This window comes from Ictalurus furcatus, chromosome 3 (genome assembly GCF_023375685.1).
Source record: "Ictalurus furcatus strain D&B chromosome 3, Billie_1.0, whole genome shotgun sequence".
In the NCBI taxonomy this organism is placed as follows: Eukaryota; Metazoa; Chordata; class Actinopteri; order Siluriformes; family Ictaluridae; genus Ictalurus; species Ictalurus furcatus.
In genome coordinates, this window is record NC_071257.1 from 11368148 (window position 1) to 11387438 (window position 19291).

The following is a 19291-nucleotide window of genomic DNA, read 5'->3' on the forward strand; positions in this document are numbered from 1 at the left end:
AGTATCAATGAATTCCAATTATAAATTGAATTGCAGCCAAAACTACTATCAGGACTGTGCTATTAGCTTATAGAAAATTAATCAACACATTCTGATCAATCAGATTTCAGCATTCAGCAGAGTTGTGTTATAAATGGTTATAACTGTCTTTCTGGTGGGGGGAAAGGGTACAAGATAAATGGTTTAAACCTTTCTGAACCAGGATCTATAAAAGTGAGCTGAAACTCAATTCTATGCTTTCCTGGTCATGGTTTGTGCCCTTGTCTGAGCTGTGATGGCTTTATTGTCTTTTTCAATGCTGTTTTCTCATTCAGGCTGGGAGACTTAACGTGTTTCACAGTAACTTTTGGGCAGAGTTTTTTTTTGTTGTTTGTTTTTGTAAACCTCACTGATTGCATAATTACACTGTGCAGAAGCTTTGCATTCCTTGTGGCCTCTCTGTCACTGAAGATCAGCAGAACCTTTGACTGCCATCTGGTGCTGGTGTGCTTGCTATGAGGAACTGTAGTCTCCTCTACTGAGTACTGATGCCAAAATTTGGCCATGTATCTCACTCTGCTCAGAGTTTGTGCGGATGTAGATATCATACTAATGAACAGCATGTACATAGACATGACAGGGATCTGGGATTTTTCTTTGTAGGATAGCGTTCTTTTTGTGCTATAGTTCTTCTTTATTAATTCATCTTGGGGGGCAAGAACTCACTCACAGCACACTAGTTTACTCTGCGGCATTTAATTCAGATAACATGACTTGTATGAACTAGAGGGATGATGATAATTTCCCAGTTAGGTTAAAGATCCATTTGTAGTGAACAGCTACAGAATAAAAACAGTTGTTTGTTTGTGTGTGTGTGTGTGTGTGTGTGTGTCCTCTTATACCTCTTAGGTCGTTAAAAGCTCTGTTCCAGGAGGTTTCCCTTCCTAAAACACTTTAGTTTCAGCCCAAAGCCAGCTCACTCGCTCCTGCTGTGCGAACGTCCACTTGTTCTGTTGTTGTTTTTAGGACTGGAACTGAACTATACAGGAAGGAAAAGCTTTGGGAATCACTGTTTTAGACTACTAAACATTTCTAAACGACTTTTCATTTGTGCGACTTTCTCAGTATCAAACATCAAGATTTCCTATGACAGCATCGTTTTCTAGCCTACGTAAAGCCCAAATGTAGAAACTATTTTATTGACTGGTTTTCATTTCAACAGCTGGCGCTTGAGCGTGCTCAAGTGTGTCAAACCGAGGCTGCTTCTCAAAGCGCACTACACTGGTCGTCCTATTCCTACACCTTCAATGTTATCGGTGCTGTTTTTGCGTACTGTTTAGTAGGGTAGGATGCGGTTTGGGACGTAGCCTAAATCCTTAACGTCCCACCTGCTTCCGAGCGGAGCGCTTGACTGGATACACGTCAGGCCGAGCGCGCGCTGCGTGGGGATTCCTCAGGATTACCCGGCGTGCCCCGCGGGAAAGATGGCGCTGGGAGAGAGGAGAAGAGAATAACTTTCGGTCGGATCTTAAACACGGTACGGTGACGGTGAGAGCTGGATATCGGCGCTTTGGTTGTTTCGCTGGAAGCAAGTAAAGCACGACCGGCGGACTCGGTGTCTATTGTTGCAGTAGAGAAGCGAGCTGACGTTACGAGACGAACCGCGACTCCTGACGATAGCAAGTATTAGCAGAACTGGTGCTGAGGGAAATAGTGCACAAACTTTATCACCGTGGCTCGGAGGAAGCGCTTGTTGATTTAATCTGACGGGTTTGGGAAGCCTGGTTCTCCACAGCGATTTTGGAAGAGGGGGGGGGAAACGGAAGGTAGGAACTCTATATGTACATCATTCTGTGTCAAAATGCCTTTTATTATTATTATTCTGACAGTAACACAATCACTGATATCAAGTAGTGATTAATTAACACACCCAGTAAACGGTTTACTATAGCGGTTTGATGGCACCGCTAGTAGTATAGGATTAAATGTCGCTAGACTGGTTCTTGTACAGTATTACCAGTCGAGATTGTCAGATTAATCCGTGATTATGCGGTAAACAGGAGGATTTGATTGTCCTCGTCCACCCCGAGAAGACTGTTAACAGCCTCAGGCTGAGAAAATAAACCTGACATTTCACATTGTTCCCAGTTTGCCTGCACCAGACTGGTATCTTCACCAAGAGACAGATTTTCAATCCAAATGGCATGGATTTATGGAAATGAAGGATACCGGTTTTAATACTGATACTAATAGCAATGCTCGCTGACCCTGAGTTAAGTAAGCAATCAGGTGAAGTGTAGAAGTAAAGCAATCGGTAAAACCTGTTTTATTTAATTTAATAGTGTGAATTGGTTACTTCTGTTGAAGTTCAGTGCAGTTCATCTTTTGCCAAACTGGGGACTCATGTGTGTGTGAAAGAACAGATGGGTCATGTGGAGTCATTTTTGCAGGAAGGACTGAAGCTTCACCCTGATAATGAGTTGACCAAAAATGCACCCAAGACACCGATTTCAGTCCATTCGAGGGTCACGGTGTCTATAACGTTCCGTACATTTACATGGACAACAATAATCCGATATTAACCCAAGACAAATAAGACAATACTCTGATTAAGAAACTACCATGTAAACAGTGATTATTGATTACCTTAATCCAACTAAAGTCATACTCGAAGTAAACACAAATCGAATTAAGACGTGGAGTATTCCTATTTTAGTCGCATTATCGAAGTGCATTACAGACGTGTACACATCTTAATCACATTATTAATGTTGTGTGGGAGTTTTCACTGCATTTTGCGACAGGACACGTACACACACGGCAGTGCTCAACCGTTTGACGGCAAATGAGAGCATGGCTGCGTCCCAAACCGTGTACTTACCTACTATATAGTAGGAGAAATACATGTGGGTAAGTATGCGCGTGGCACAGTGACGTAATGACGTGTGCTGTTAATCGATCTATGTTCTATAACATGTAAAAGGGGAACATGAAAGGAATATTCTAAAAGCAACTCATGTAAACACCTTAATCATAATATTGTCTTATTCAGAATATGGTCAGTAATTAGATTACTGCTGTAATAAACGGTAATGAAATATGGCGGTAAATGAGAATATGACTAGCAATTTATAGGATATAAGTTTGTCACAAAACCCATCATTAACTATCTGTATGGTATCAGGCAACATACAGTGCATCCAGAACGTATTCACAGTGCTTCACTTTTTCCACATTTTGTTATGTTACAGCCTTATTCCAAAATGGATTAAATTCATTGTTTCCCTCAAAATTTTACAGCAATACCCCATAATGACAACGTGAAAAAAGTTTGTTTGAAATCTTTGCAAATTTATTAAAAATAAAAACCAAAAAAAAGCACATGTGCTCAATACTTTGTTGAAGCACCCTTGGCACAAATTACAGCCTCAAGTCTTTTTGACTATGATGCTACAAGCTTGGTACACCTATTTTTGGGCAGTTTCTCCCATTCTTCTTTGCAGGACCTCTCACGCTCCATCAGGTTGGATGGGGAGCGTCGGTGCACAGACATTTTCAGATCTCTCCAGAGATGTTCAATCGGGTTCAAGTCTGGGCTCTGGCTGGGCCACTCAAGGACATTCACAGAGTTGTCCTGTAGCCACTCCTTTGTTATCTTGGCTGTGTGCTTAGGGTCATTGTCCTGTTGGAAGATAAACCTTCACCTCAGTCTGAGGTCCAGAGCGCTCTGGAGCAGGTTTTCATCAAAGATGTCTCTGTACATTTCTGCATTCATCTTTCCCTGGATCCTGACTAGTCTCCCAGTTCCTGCCGCTGAAAAACATCCCCACAGCATGATGCTGCCACCACCATGCTTCACTGTAGGGATGGTATTGGCCAGGTGATGACTGGTGCCTGGTTTCCTCCAGACATGACGCTTGCCATTCAGGCCAAAGAGTTCAATCTTTGTTTCATTATGGTCTGAGAGTCCTTCAGGTGCCTTTTTGCAAACTCCAGGCAGGCGGTCATGTGCCTTTTACTGAGGAGTGGCTTCCGTGTGGCCACTCTACCATACAGGCTTGATTGATGGAGTGCTGCAGAGATGGTTGTTGTTCTGGAAGGTTCTCCTCTCTCCACAGAGACACGCTGGAGCTCTGTCAGGGTGACCATTGGGTTTTTGGTCACCTCCCTGACTAAGGCCCTTCGCCCCCGATCGCTCGGTTTGGCCAGGCGGCCAGCTCTAGGAAGAGTCCTGGTGGTTCCAAACTTCTTCCATTTATAGATGATGGAGGCCACTGTGCTCATTGGGACCTTCAATGCTGCAGAAATGTTTCTGAACCCTTCCCCAGATCTGTGCCTCGATACAATCCTCTCTCGGAGGTGTACAGACAATTCCTTGGACTTCATGGCATGGTCTGTGCTCTCATATGCATTGTTAACTGTGGGACCTTATGTAGACAGCCTTTCCAAATCATGTCCAATCAACTGAATTTACCACAGGTGGACTCCAATCAAGTTGTAGAAACATCTCAAGGATGATCAGTGGAAACAGGATGCACCTGAGCTCAATTTTGAGTGTCATGGCAAAGGCTGTGAATACTTATGTACATGTGCTTTTTTTGTTTGTTATTTTTAATAAATTTGCAAAGATTTCAAACAAACTTCTTTCACGTTGTCATTATAGGGTATTATTTGTAGAATTTTGAGGAAAATAATGAATTTAATCCATATTGGAATAAGGCTGTAACATAACAAAATGTGGAAAAAGTGAAGCGCTGTGAATACGTTCCGGATTCACTGTATGTGTAGCCCAGGGAGGCTTAAAACACTTTCACTGCTGTTGTAAACAAGTCTGACTTGAGTTTCTCAAGTATGATTTGCTTTTCATCAAAATATTCTGACTGCCTTTGTTCAGTCTCGTCAAATGAATCATTCACAAATTTAAAACAAAATCTCTGCATTTTTAAACTGGTTTGTGAGAGGTCTACATGATGTGCAGACCTGTACAGTAATAACTGTAAGCTACAGTGAGCATTTTCCGACTCCTGAGTTTTTATTATACGTGCAATTTGGTCAGGACTACTGAATACTGGTGATACTCAGTTGACTATTAGTAGAATTCAGGTGTTGTGTAAGTCTAAGCCAGTTGTTTCTTTCAGTCATTGTTAATGGGACACCCACAATTGGTTTAAATGCTGATGTGGAAAAAAAATTAATTCAACCTTTTGTTAATGCTTATGTTGAATTGCTCATCGTTTACCTGTTGGTCTGTTTAGCTTGCATTTAAGGTGACCTTCATGTTAAAGCAGCCTGATGGCTAAATGGTAAAGCTGTACAGACCTGTTACGACTTGGGACCTGAACGATTTGCGATGGCGCTGCACTTATTTCCTGCTAAAGGTGTCTTTTAGTCGCTAGACATGCACATACTTGGTGCACTGGCGATGTGTCTATTTATTAAGCAGTTTGGGGTGTTGGAATGGGAGGTTTATCAATTTTGAAGTGACCAAGGATTTGTAAAAGGTTTGGTTGAAAGTAGTACTTTGAGAAGCGTCACTGTTAGCACAGTGAAAAGTGCCTGTGAAGGGTTTGCAGTAGGAGTGCTTATGTGATGTAACCATTTAATCAGTCACAGTTTGACCTTGGGGATATGCTAGTACGGGTTATTGCTGAAAAAAAAAAAAGACTGAGGCCTTCTTTGTTTCAGTAAGAAGAATGGGAGATGAGCCAATCGACATATGAATCTGGAATGTCTGAGAGCGAGTGTGGTGAACTCTCCGATATTAACTACCACCCACTGGTAAAGGTTAATGGAGAATGTTTTAAGTTCATTCAAGTGAACTAAAATGCATCACAGTACATTCGACTTAGCTAACATTTACACAAATATAGAGTTAATATTAATTCGTAATTAGTAACGTTGCTGAAATCTTTGGCCAGAAATTTGAGTAAAACAAAAAAAATTATGGTAGTGAAAATTAGGTGATGTGTTTAAACACTTTGAGCACTAGATGAACAGTGAAAATGCCGGTGATGTGGCTGTTAGTGTATTATCTCTAAAATGTATTATGTGTAACATACAGCTGAGTTTTTGCAATTGCCGTGCCGTTATGTAGTTCCCGATTGCACAGCTGACATTATTATTACATCTGCCCCTACTAGACCTGAAATAGTGGAAATGCTGGTTTTCCTGTCTTTTTTTTTTTTTTTTTTTAAGGCTGTGGGTTCCTGAAGATTAAGTCATTAATCGTGTTTTCTTAATGGTGACTCATAAGCAGGGAAAAATCAATATTGCACAAGCCTGTATGGGGAACGATGGAAGATTGCTAAATGTATGGTGATGCATGTATGATGTGCCTTTTTTTTTTTCCTTCTTGAGTTCTGATAAGTGATTTTATGCTTCACAAATTATATACAGGTGCATTTCAAAAAATAAAAAGTTCGTTTTTTCCCGTAATTTAATTAAAAAAGTGGACCTTTCATATGTTCTAGATTCTTTACACATAAAGTGAAATATTTCAAGCCTTTTTTTGTTTTAATCTTAATGATTACGGCTTACAGCTCATGGAAATCAAAAATCCAGTATCTCAAAATATTAGAATAAAGAATTTATAATACAGAAATGTCGACCTGAGAAGAGCTCTAATCAGCTAATTAACTTCAAACAACTGGAAAAGTTTCCTGAGCCTTTAGTCTCTCAGTCTGGTTCAGTACACACAACCACAATCATGGGGAAGATGAAAGTAAATTTTGCATTTCATTTGGAAATCAAGGTCCCAGAGTCTGGAGGAAGAGTGGAGAGGCACAGAATCCAAGTTGCTTGAAGTCCAGTGTGAAGTTTCCACAGTCAGTGATGATTTGAGGTGCCGTGTCATCTGCTGGTGTTGGTCCACTGTGTATTCTCAATCGAGAGTCAATGCAGCATCTACCAGGAGCTTTTAGACCACTTCATGCTTCCATCTGCTGACGAGCTTTATGGAGATGCTGATTTCCTTTTCCAGCAGGACTTGGCACCTGCCCACAGTGCCACAACTACTAGTAACTGGTTTGCTGTCCATGGTATTACTGCGTTTGATTGGCCAGCCATCTTGCCTGACCTGAACCCCATAATCTATGAGAGACACCAGACCCAACAATACAGACGAGCTGAAGGCCGCTATCAAAGCAACCTGAGCTTCCATCACACCTCAGTAGTTCCACAGGCTGATCGCCTCCATGCCATGCCGCATTGATGCAGTAATTCCTGCACAAGGAGCCCCGAGCAAGTATTGAGTGCATAAATTAACAAACTTTTCAGAGGGTCAACATTTCTGTATTATAAATTCTTTATTCTAATATTTTGAGATACTGGATTTTTGATTTCCGTGAGCTGTAAGCCGTAATCATCAAGATTAAAACAAAAAAAAGGCTTGAAATATTTTACTTTATGTGTAATGAATCTAGACTATATGAAAGTTACACTTTTTAAATTAAATTACGGAATTTTTTTTTTTTACTTTAACACAATATTCTAATTTTTTGAGATGCACCTGTACAGTCGGCGATTAGCGTCCTTTGAGTTTTTGACATTTCTGTGCCAGCTCTGTTTGGATACACATTGGGTGATCTTCATAATTGGAGCTTGTAAAGCGGAGTGGTTCAGTAAACTGTGGCAGTGAAATCTGGGCTGCAGTTTTGTGCTAATGAGGAGAGATGAAGCACAGGCTGGTACACTTTGACACACTGTCAAATCATCTCCCTTTTTAATCTATGCATTTGCTTTTTTATCATTCCATGTGGAAAAAGCCTTAGAAAAAAAAAGTGGTCTGAGATTTTGAGGCATGTAATTATCTATCGACTAGTGTGCACATGTTGTTCAGGTCTGTGCTTGGCAGATTTATGAGATGCTGAAAGAGTTTTGCATGCGAAATATTGCAGTAGACAACGTATATATTTCATCATTTGGAACTTGTGAACAATCCAGTCCAAGCGCATAGTTGAGGGTTATGGGCCTTATTCAAGGTGGCTCACCTGTCATTAGCGTTTCTACTGCCCCTCAACACCACTGTTATTATGAAGCTCTGATGTTTAGGTGGTCACTGAACACAAGTTAGTCGAGAGAACATAAAACTATATCTATTCAGTGCATTTATGTGCCATTTATTATGAGGAATTTGCAAATACTTTGGAAATGCAGTGCTTAGGTTTGTTGTGCAGGTTTGTTTTGGTTGTTTGAAGTGTGTAGCCGTAAGAAAGTAGTTCATTTAAAATTCTGCATTTTTTTTGGCCATTTGTTCTGTGTTTTTAATTTAATAGGCCAGAGTAGGCCTGTATCATTATCTGCTTATGTTGTGATGAAAGTCATGTTGTTTTGGAGGGCTGTAGTTGTGTCTGCATGAAGGCCTTTTGAGTGTGAGGGTGACCGAGTCTGCAGCACTGTGTGGTGGATGCATTCCTCTCCTCAGCCATGCCCCAGTCACTGTGGAATGCTCTCGAGTAACCATCCATTTAATTCTTGTGCAAATTAGCCCTTCAGCTGCCCACTCTCATTGTCAGCATGTCAGGGCCATGTTTTATGTTTGCTGCTTCAATCCAGTTATCTGTGACCTGCAGTATAACCATTGCTTTTTGTCTGACATCACTAAAGCTTCAAACTACCAGCTTTACAATGTTTTCCAGTCTCTCACGGTTTTTTTTGAGCCCCCTGCCCAAGCCTCAAGATATCTAACTGAGGATTAATATTATCGTTGTGTCTGTGTATCTACTTATTTTAAAAAATATTTTAACATTTTTTATATACCAAAAAGAATGCTTTCTCATATTGAGGTTATCTTACATGCTATAATGCAGAGTAAAAATGGTGAAGGAGAGTATAGTGGCAGAAAAAAGACCCAAATTTATTTGTGCCTTGTGTCTCTTAATGGGTCATTTTTGAAATATGTTTTGTTAAATACGCCTTTTAACATAATACAATACAAGTATAAAATTCAATTTTATTTGTATAGCGCTTTTAACAATGGACATTGTCTCAAAGCAGCTTTACAGAAACATATAAACACAGTATACAGATTTTAAGTGTGTGAATTTATCCCTAATGAGCAAGCCGGTGGGAAAGGTGGCAAGGAAAAAGTCCCTGAGATGATATGAGGAAGAAACCTTGAGAGGAACCATACTCAGAAGGGAACCCGTCCTCATCTAGGTAACAACGGATAGTGTGAAAGTAAAGGGAAGTTCATTATGGTTTTATTATGAAGTTTGTTTGTTGAACTGATCCACTGTCCACTAAAGGAGACTTGAGTGCAAAACTGTATGTTGTAATTGCAGTCCAAGCGATACCATCCTAAGCAATCTCCAGGCTGTAGCCTCCAGTTAATGAGCGCTCCATCCAGAGGTAGGGCATCAGGATGGATCCGGCAGGTCCGGAGAGCAGAAAGGGTCAGGATCACTGGCATTTCCATAAAATTATGTGTGGCGCGACAGAAGGGGAGAGGGAGCTAAAGAGAGGGAGAGATTATCTTTATAACGTAGTCTTTATGTTCAAGCTTTTCTACAACTGGATTTCAGCAATGATTATAAGCTACATTTCTTCAACTTTAAAGTTGGAAGAACCACTTGCTTATAAACTACTAATAAGGTGATGTGTGATTGAAGTTAACTTTATCCTCAATGTCTTTTAAATTAAACACATCCCTCAAATTAAGTGTTTGCCTGACATTTCCATGGTACACTGCCTAGGAGAATATCAAGCCTTAATATCCGGTGACTCAAGATATTGATTCACAAACTGTTTAGCTTGCCTTAAACGGAATATACAAGCACTTAAATTTATAAAGAAGCAGATTTGCCCAGGCTCGGCCTTCACGTTGGAGAAAAAACAGAAACTCCCTCCTTCCCTTAGCAGAAATATCATTAAAAAAAAAGTGCATCTAATGACCGGGCAAAGAGACAGCAATCCTCACATACATGTTTCAGCACAAGCACAGAACCGTCTAGTGCACACACTGGTGCATTCACACACACCGGCGCTGGTGCTAAGAGCTCTTGTATCTCATCAGCATGACGGCTTTACTCCTGAAGATGTACAGAAGCCCAAAGGCAGACATATATTCTCCGGTCCTTTCTATGCTCCAACTGGTTTCGCTTGTCATGATATTAATGTTGGGATTTGATTTCAGCCACGTCACTAATCCAAGTACAGCATTTATTAGTCATGTAAGAAGGTTTTCAGACGTAGACGCTGTCTGGTTGTATATTAGGAGCCCGGGGGTGGTAGTGTCGGTTGCTAGTGCCATCTTGCAATGGCACCTCGGCTGCCAACACATAGCAGGACATTCATTGACTCATACAGTATGACGCTCTGTCTGTTCCTGTCTCCTGCTCAGTGTCTTGTCCTGTTTCCTCTGAATTTGGAGCCCCTCCAGTCAATGCCCAATGCTGACCCATTATCCACTGTATTCTTTAAAGGTCCCTGTATTTTTCTCCTTATTATCTCGATTTTTCTTTACCTGTCTTCACCTGTTGTGACACCCAAATTTCTCTGTCTGAGGATTAATAAAGTCTTATCTTATCTTAAACCGGCCAGGGTGCTGTATCAAGATATTTTGCACAATTGCGCCATAGTATGTGTTATGGTTGCACAGCTGCACTTGATGTTTACAGAAAGACAATTGAGCTCTAATATGTGCAGCAGCGTTCATGCAGACTGAGAGACTATTTATGCCGGTACCTTGGCTGTGCTACTGTGTCATGTTACAGCAGTAGTGTAAGTGATTTAGAACTCTGTAGGCTGACATAAAGAAATCCTGGTAATCCTGCGTGCACTGTGAATGTCCTCAGTGTCCAAGACACTAAACAAAAATGCACAGTGGCTCCCTGTGACTTAATCTGTCGTATTCTCTCAAATTGCTCCTTTTGTCTTGTTACCTAAAGGTTTCTGCAGCAGGCCCAAGATTGCCTTAAGCTCCACGGATTCCTGGCACCTTTGCAGATTGCATATCATGGCTGGTTGAGTGCATCCTTTCCAAGGAGCAGTGAATCAAACACGAGGAGCCAAAAAAGAGCCGCTTCAGCATTGTTCTGACCTCCCATGAGTTCGACCGCTACTAAAGTGACATAAAGTGATTACTGATCTCTCTAGCTGTTAAGCAGAAATGACTGTCGTTTTGGAATGCATACACACACACACACACACGCGCACACGTACAGGATGCTCATGCGTTCACATCTACATCAGCACCCTTTTGTGGATTTGATGGACACGTGTTAATGAGCGCCTTTTCATTTTGATCGGGCTTTGGCACACTTCCTGGCGTTCTTGATGGCTGGCAGCAGGTAGCACAGCTCGTGAGAATTGCTCGAATCCACTGCAGCTCCGCCATGTCAACCAATGGCCTCAGCTGTTGTGTCTCATGATCTCTTACAATTCCTACTCTCTGTAAATTTTGCATGTCATTTTTGATATGTTGTCTTTTTCCTTGTCTCTATACAGTAGGAATACTTGGTAGCTATGGAGTACTACTTCATTATGTAGTTCATTATTAAGTAAGCTTTATTATGTCCTAAATAGTAAGGGTGTAATGATGATCATGACATGACAAGGAAAAGACTACATATCAGAAATGACACAAAATTGACAGAGTAGAATTCGGAAGAGATATCCTGAGAGACAACAGCTGAGGATGCGGTGATTGGTTGACATGGTGAAGCCGCAGAGATTCAAGCAATTCTCACGAGCTGTGCTATCTGCTGCCAGCTATCACGAACATGATCGTGGCACGAATCATCACTGTGCAAAAATGTCACTTTTGCATTGTGGAAATGGTGAGATCAACATTCTGTTGATTTACACCTCTAAAGCAGCTGCACTGTTTGAACACTAAAAGTCTAAATCTGTGCGTCTCATAGACTTAAATTATATAGAGAGCATGCTGGTCACATGATCGCCTTCTTTCGTGGAGAGCCTGCAGCTTTATCGTCTGCACTTTGACCAATCGCCTGATAGCTCTGGATCACAGTGACTTTTGACATGCATTATAGGTCATATGGTTAAAGGACTATGGATGGGTATCGTTAAGGTTTTAACGGTATTACTACTCTTATCGATACTGCTTATCAATCCAGGATTTTAACAGTATTTTTATCGGTACTGTGTGTTGTGTTTTTGTTTTTTCTTTTTTTTTTTATGAAAAAAAGGAACCAATTGAGAACAGAATTAACATTGCTTTATTTTTTGAAATGTGAAAGAAATAAAATAATTATCTATACTGAAAGAAACGGCCATGTTTGAACAAATAACTATTATACAAACAAAATAAGTGAATATAAAACAAATGAAATAAATATTTTCCTGTAAAAGAACATACAGTGGTATAGAGCAACAGGGGTGGGGCATGCAGGTAGGCTGCAAAAGGTTTTAACAGTTTTTAACTATTCTTCTGGAGAAAGATTAAATATTTGCCTTTTCTGGCAGAAGACGGGACCTCTCCTGGCTTAATGTGTTCTCTGCAGTTGAAAACACCCTCTCACTAGGGGACTAGGAGGCTTGAGCTTGGGCGGCTGTGGTTCAGTTGGTAGAGCAAGTTGTCCACTAATCATAGGGTTGGCGGTTCGATTCCCGGCCCACATGACTCCACATACCGAAGTGTCCTTGGGCAAGACACTGAATCCCAAGTTGCTCCCGATGGCAAGTAAGCAGCTTGCATGGCAGCTCTGCTACCATTGGTTTGTGTGTGTGAATGGGTGAATGAAACACAGTGTAAAGTGCTTTGGATAAAAACGCTATATAAGTGTAGACCATTTACCATTTGAGCACAGAGGTAGCTTGTTGCAGTGTTTGTGAGGAGGGGTAGAATAGCGCTCTTCTACCACCACCACATCACAGGATCTTCAGCCATAGGAATGGGAGGTAGGCTTTTGTAGAACTGAACCTCTAGGTCAATAGGTTCGCTGAGGATGAGGACCGAGGTATCCTCTTGGATCGTCAACCTCAATTTCCTGTCCTCCTCTGAGAATAGTTCCTCCAAGGCACCCCTTGTTTTGTATAATGGAGGAATTGTCTCTCTCAGTTTCCTCACAGTCTCCTTCAGACTCCTCCTCCTGTTGCTGGTGCTCTTTGTCCTGTCACATTGTCAACAGCTTTCTTCCTCAGTCTGTCCCAATTTGCATCACTGATTGACCTCCCTTTAAATCTGGGGTCCGTTGCTGTGGCTTCACACAGGAAGGCTTGAATGTCGTCTTCTTATCGCTGGGAGAGGTTCTCCTACACCTTCGCTTTGATAGATGCCACAAACATTGTATCCTCTTCCATCTCTCTTCCAGTTTTTGAAGAATGGGTAAGATTTGACCACAGGTGGCATTCTTTTCACTTGACACAGTGTGGATGTATAGAGGATTCTGATGAGCTGGACAAACTCCTCAGCCTTATGGAAGTCTTCATCCTTCAGACTGTCCTGGTTGTCCTTGGTCAATCCTTTTTGCAGTCGTGGGTCCAAGCCTGCTTGGATCGCTGGATACTGCTCCGGGAATCTCTCTATCATTAGATAGGGCGAATTCCACCTGGTCTGGACATCCAGGATGAGTGAGTGTTGTGGAAGGCCTGAAACAACAACAATAACAAACAAAAAAAAAAAACCAAAACCACACATTTAATTACTACACTTGAATATTGATTTAAATTGTTAGGTGTGTGAATTTCAAATTAACTCATACTAATAGATTGAACTGACTTATCAAGGAGCTGCTGCTTTTCTGTCAACACTGTTTTGGACATAGAGGATCTCTTGAACCATACGACCACTGCTCTGATTCAGGCTGCCCCCGAATTACAAAAGGGCAGTATATTAGTCCCATCACTCCACAAAACAATAAACAGCAACACAATGTCATAACAGTAATATAACAAATGAAAACTACCTTTTTTTTTCTTTCTTTTTTTTTTTTTTTTAAACTGTAGGGATATGTGCAAGGCACTCAACCCTAAATATACCCCTCCCTCCAGAAGTTCTCTTAGTGACACATTAATTCCTTCCTGGTATGCTGTTGAAAAGGCCGTAATGGATAGTATTTTTTAATTTTGTAAATTTTCTGTGCTGCCAGATTCAATGTATGTGCAAAACATTCTGTTTTTAGGATCTGTAGCTTCTTGATGGCAATATCCATTTTGCCAGCGTTATCAACAGTCACAGCTACAATCTTGCTCGGCTCTATCTCAAATTCTTCCAGAATGTCTGAGATCTCCTCTGCTATTACTTCGCCAGTTTGTGATTTGGACTTTGCCCTGGTGTGGAGGACTTTGTTTTACACTGCCCTGGCTTGTGATCGTGATTGGAGGTTGGTCCACCCATCTGATGTGATGGCCAGATTTGGCACGTCCTGCAGCTCACTGATCACATTCGGCCTTTTCAATTAGTTGAAATTAGTTAATTCGATTAGTTGGTCTGCGCACGGCACGGAGGAGATTTACTCATTACGTTACTTCTGTTCCGAAAATACGCTCTGGAGAGTAAATACTAAAGTTGTGTCCCAAATGACGTACTGTACACTTACACTATGCACTACCTAGTCCAGTGTTTCTCAACCGGCGGTCTGTGGACCCATAGTGTTCAGTGGTGTAATTGCAGGGGGTCCATAGGAAAGTTTTAAAAATGTTTAAATAATATTACACACACACACACACATACATATATATATGTATATATATATATATATATATATGTATGTATATATATATATATGTATATATATATGTGTGTGTGTGTGTGTGTGTTATATTTATATTGTGTTATATTGTGGGTTATATATATATATATATAAATTTGTTAAATGCATAAAAACATATTGAAATGAGATGTTTTAAAATTAATAAATTTGGTTATTCGCAAATATCACGTTAGCTGAGCTGAAGATCGTTCATTGATGGATTTATTTTAAATTTATTTACAAATGAAATGATAATATGCAAAAACTTATGAATGGTAGATAAGTGTTGCATTGATGGATAAAATAAACAAAGGATAATTCAGAGAGTCAAATTAAGTCACACCAACAATAAAATGTTAAAAATAAAATCTTGATATGTTTTGATTAAATTTTAATGTTAATATTATTCATGTTAAATATTAATAAAATAAAGCAACATATATAGAAATGACTGTTAAATATATAGCCTATAAGTGTTGTGGAGTGAGGGGGTCCTTGTCGATTGTTTGAAATTTTTTTAATGGCGTGAACAACGACAATTCACCATGACTTAATGAGTAAAAACATGTTGGATCAATGTCGGAGGTGAACGTCGAACGTTTGGTACTCATCCCTACAAACAGCCACATTATGACAGTTAAAATGAGCTCTTCAGTAATGTTAAATCACCACCAGCCATGCGCTGCTGCAATCTGCAGTGTCTGAGAAAGAGGTTCTAGATAAAGCCGGCCATTTTAGCCTGCTTTGGCGCTCTATTTCTTGTTAAAATGGCACCTCAGGCACTGGTCCAGAGCTCATTGTTTCAATCCATCATTTTCCCTGAGACTTTGTTTAGTCAATCAAATTTTTGGATATGGTGAATTTGTAGTATAGTTTGCTTACAATTTTAAACCTCTGTTTGCAGCAATTTCTGATTTATTTAGTTTTATAATGACAGAAATACGGTTTGTTTTGCATTGTTTATGATTCAGAAATAAGTCTCAATTTTCATCATTCTAATTTTGTTCAAAATATTTTGAGAATTGAATTGAAACAAATCGTGACCAGAGTGTATCATTAAACCCATACTAAATAGGTTACTTGGCTGTAGCTTGACGGTAGTAATAAATGAATTCCTGAGCTATCTTCACCCAAAGAAAGATTGACCACTTTGACATTTACTCTTGGATTTTCCACATTTCCCTTCAGTCTTGCTTAATTAGTGACTTGTGTACTTTTGCTCTTCGCTTCGTTTTATGGAGGTGTTCGCTAACAGCTTTCCATTTGAGTGAGATAACCCGAGGGCACTCGAAGCAGAAATATAATAAATTGGTTAAATTAGCAGTAAAAGTCGAAAAGCCAACCTGGATTAGACGTCTGTTTGTCCAACACTCTCTGCAGACTCTGAGTGATTTTGAGCTGACAGCTCATATAACACCATGCTGGTAAACAACCGAGGGACATACGGGCAAGCTGAATTTCACTGCTAACTTCCAGAAAAATGACACATTCAAAACAGATCAAACATTTCTGTGACATATGACTACTCACTTCTGGCATCAGTAAGTGAGATTCCATCCACTCCATCCACTCCAAGGATACACCCAGAGGATGCCAGTAATTTCAGGACTGCTGTTGGATTTATTTGTTTGTTTATTTATTTATTTATACAATTCATGTTTTTAGCAGTAAACATGTCATCCTCATATGTATGGATGACAACAAGCCAAAAGCTAAAGTCCGGAAGAATATCCTATTATAGATTTAGTCCCCTTTTGCTGTTATATTAACCTCCACTCTTCTGGGAAGGCTTTGCACTCGATTTTGGAGCATGGCTGTGGGGATTTGTGCTCATTCAGCCACAAGAGCATTAGTGGTCAGGTGCTGATTTCGGGAGAGGAGGCCTGGAGGATGGTCACTATTCCAGTTCATCCCAAAGGTGTTCAGTGGGATTGAGGTCAGGGCTCTGTGCAGGCCACTGGAGTTCTTCCTCCAACCTTGGTAAAACCATCTTCATGGACCTCGCTTTGTGCACAGGAGCATTGTCATGGAGGAACGTGTTCGGGCTTCTTAGTTCCAGTGAAGCGAAAGACATCCTTTACAATTGTGTGATTCTAACTTGGTGGCAACAGTTTGGGGAAGGCCCACATATGGGTGTGATGGTCAGGTGTCCACAAACATTTGGCCATATAATTTATATATGAAGTGCAATGTGTACTGTCTGGTTTGATCTTGTAATTTTCATGTGATGAGTGTGTTCTCTAGTCCAATGGCAGGACTAGAAACTACTTTTTCTAGCAATTCTCAGTTTTCTAAACTGGCCTTTGGTTATGTAAAAGCTGGCTGAGATGTGACAGAAATTTGTAATCAGATTAGTAAGTAGACATTCTGTGGATATTATGTAATGTTACATATGATTAGCTTCTAGGCTGTAGCCTCTGATTGTATAATGTCTCTGTGTTTCAAGACCGACAACTCCACTCTGGGTTCCTGCCAAAATCATACCAAAAAAAAAAAAAAGAAGAAAAAGCAAGAGAGTGGTTGTCCACAATGTGTCTTCCATCACCATTACTTGTTAGCATTAGCCTTGTAGCTCCAGTGTGATGAAAATTGTGTGACGCAACTGTCAGACATCCACCATATCTTGGCCATTCAACTACATTTGGGGTGTTTGTAAAATTTATGTAGAGGTAGACTGCGGTAGATCAGATTTGAGTCTGTAGCTCTTCTGCAGCCCAAATGTTTGTTTTTTTATGCAACTTTAATTGGAACCTGAAGAGTTGAGGAACAAAAACCCATCTGTGTCTCTGACTTACCAGTGAAAGCTTAGTGGAACAAAGCTTTAATAATAATTCCTAATATCACAGATTTGATTCTTTGTTACCTTTCTGTAGAATTGTACAGAAATTAATAACAGCTTTGGCGATTTTAAGTCTTATGTGCTTACTTCTCTAATCCCTTACACGGTGAACAATTCAGTTGAACTTCATTTAATTTTCATCAGATTTTTATTACACTGGGAGAAAATGTTTTACCCAATTCTCTTCCAGTTTTGTAATTTGCCAATTCCCATCCACTTAGCTAGCTCTTCCCTATCACACGACAACTACCAAGCGGGGGGGTGAAAGCTAACATGCTTCCTCAGAGAGATGTGAAGCCAGCCAAACACTAACTATCTTTTTACATATGCATGAGCTCAACCACCCTAGATCGGCTGGCTTTGATTGACAGCAGAGGGAGGATTGACTGGTTTACCACAAGGATTTCATGCCATTGTTATTTATTTTTTGATATAGATGTTTACAGATATTTTTATTCTAACCGTCATTTAGTTAAGATTTCTGCTGACAGATCCTGCACAAGCAAGACGGTTTTTACTGTCATTCCTCTATATAGCTTGTATACATTGGAACAAAATGTCATTTCTTCAGGACCATGGTGCAACATGGAACAGTACGCAAGACTACATAAAGTGCAAATACATCACAGTCTGATAATAAATACACAGAACGTGGGCTGTAAACTATTGTGTAGTGTAGCAGTACATGTATAGCAGCAATATTGGCAGCAGAAATGATTTCCATTATATAAAAGTGACTGATGCAGCTATGTGAAGTGCGGTGTGCAGTGGTACCGAGTCATACTGGGTTAGAGCATGTGCACTGGTACTGAGTCATACTGGGTTAGAGCATGTGCACTGGTACCGAGTCTTGCTGGGTTAGTGCATGTGCAGTAGTATCGAGTCTTACTGGCTTAGTGCATGTGCAGTGGTACCGAGGCATACTGGGTTAGAGCATGTGCTGTGGTACCGAAGCATACTGGGCTAGAGCATGTGCTGTGGTACCGAGTCATACTGGGCTAGAGCATGTGCTGTGGTACCGAGTCATACTGGGTTAGAGCATGTGCTGTGGTACCGAGTCATACTGGGCTAGAGCATGTGCTGTGGTACCGAGTCATACTGGGCTAGAGCATGTGCTGTGGTACCGAGTCATACTGGGCTAGAGCATGTGCTGTGGTACCGAGTCATACTGGGTTAGAGCATGTGCTGTGGAACTGAGACTTACTGGGTTAGTGCATGTGCATGGTACTGAGTCATACTGGGTTAGGTGTTTGGTTAGCCCAGGTGAGTGTTGGGAGGCAGCAGGGTGTTGAGTAATCTGAAGGACTCAGGGATCGAAACTGTTGTGGAGTCTTCTGGTGGTAGCATGGATGCTCCTTTACCTTCTGGCAGATGCCAGGAGGGTGAATAGTCCATGAAAAGGGTGAAAGGGGTCGTCCGCAATACCAGTGGCATTGCGGATGCAGCGGTTGTTGAAGGAGGTGTCGGTGGTGGGTAGAGAGTCTCCGATAATCTTTTCAGCTGTCCTCACAATTCGCTGTAGGGTCTTGCAGTCGGAGGCTGTGCTGTTCCCGTACCACACAGTGAGACAGCTGGTCAGGACGCTCTCTGTCGTCCCTCTGTAGAATGAGGTGAGGATGCTGTCTTTATTCTGCACAGGAAGTGTACGTGCTGCTGAGCCTTCTTGACTATTCAGGTGGTGTTGAGAATCCAGTAGAGGACCTCAGTCATGTGCATCCCAAGAAACCTGGAGCTTTCGACTCTCTCTATAGTTGTACCATTGATGTGCAGTGGTGAGTGGTCCACTTGCGTCCTCATGAAGTCGACAATCATCTCTTTA

General features: G+C 40.8%; 1 protein-coding gene across 3 annotated transcripts in view; it reads left to right on the top strand.

The window, feature by feature from the left end:
* The first annotated feature begins 1406 nt into the window (after positions 1–1406).
* The window catches only part of tjap1 (tight junction associated protein 1 (peripheral)), a 95679-nt gene continuing 77794 nt past the window's right edge, over positions 1407–19291 (top strand). For 2 of the 3 annotated variants that reach the window (XM_053620765.1, XM_053620768.1), the window contains exon 1: positions 1407–1805. The gene's annotated coding sequence lies outside the window, so the exon portion shown is untranslated. The remainder of the gene's footprint in view (positions 1806–19291) is intronic. The other variant, XM_053620766.1, reaches the window with a different exon arrangement.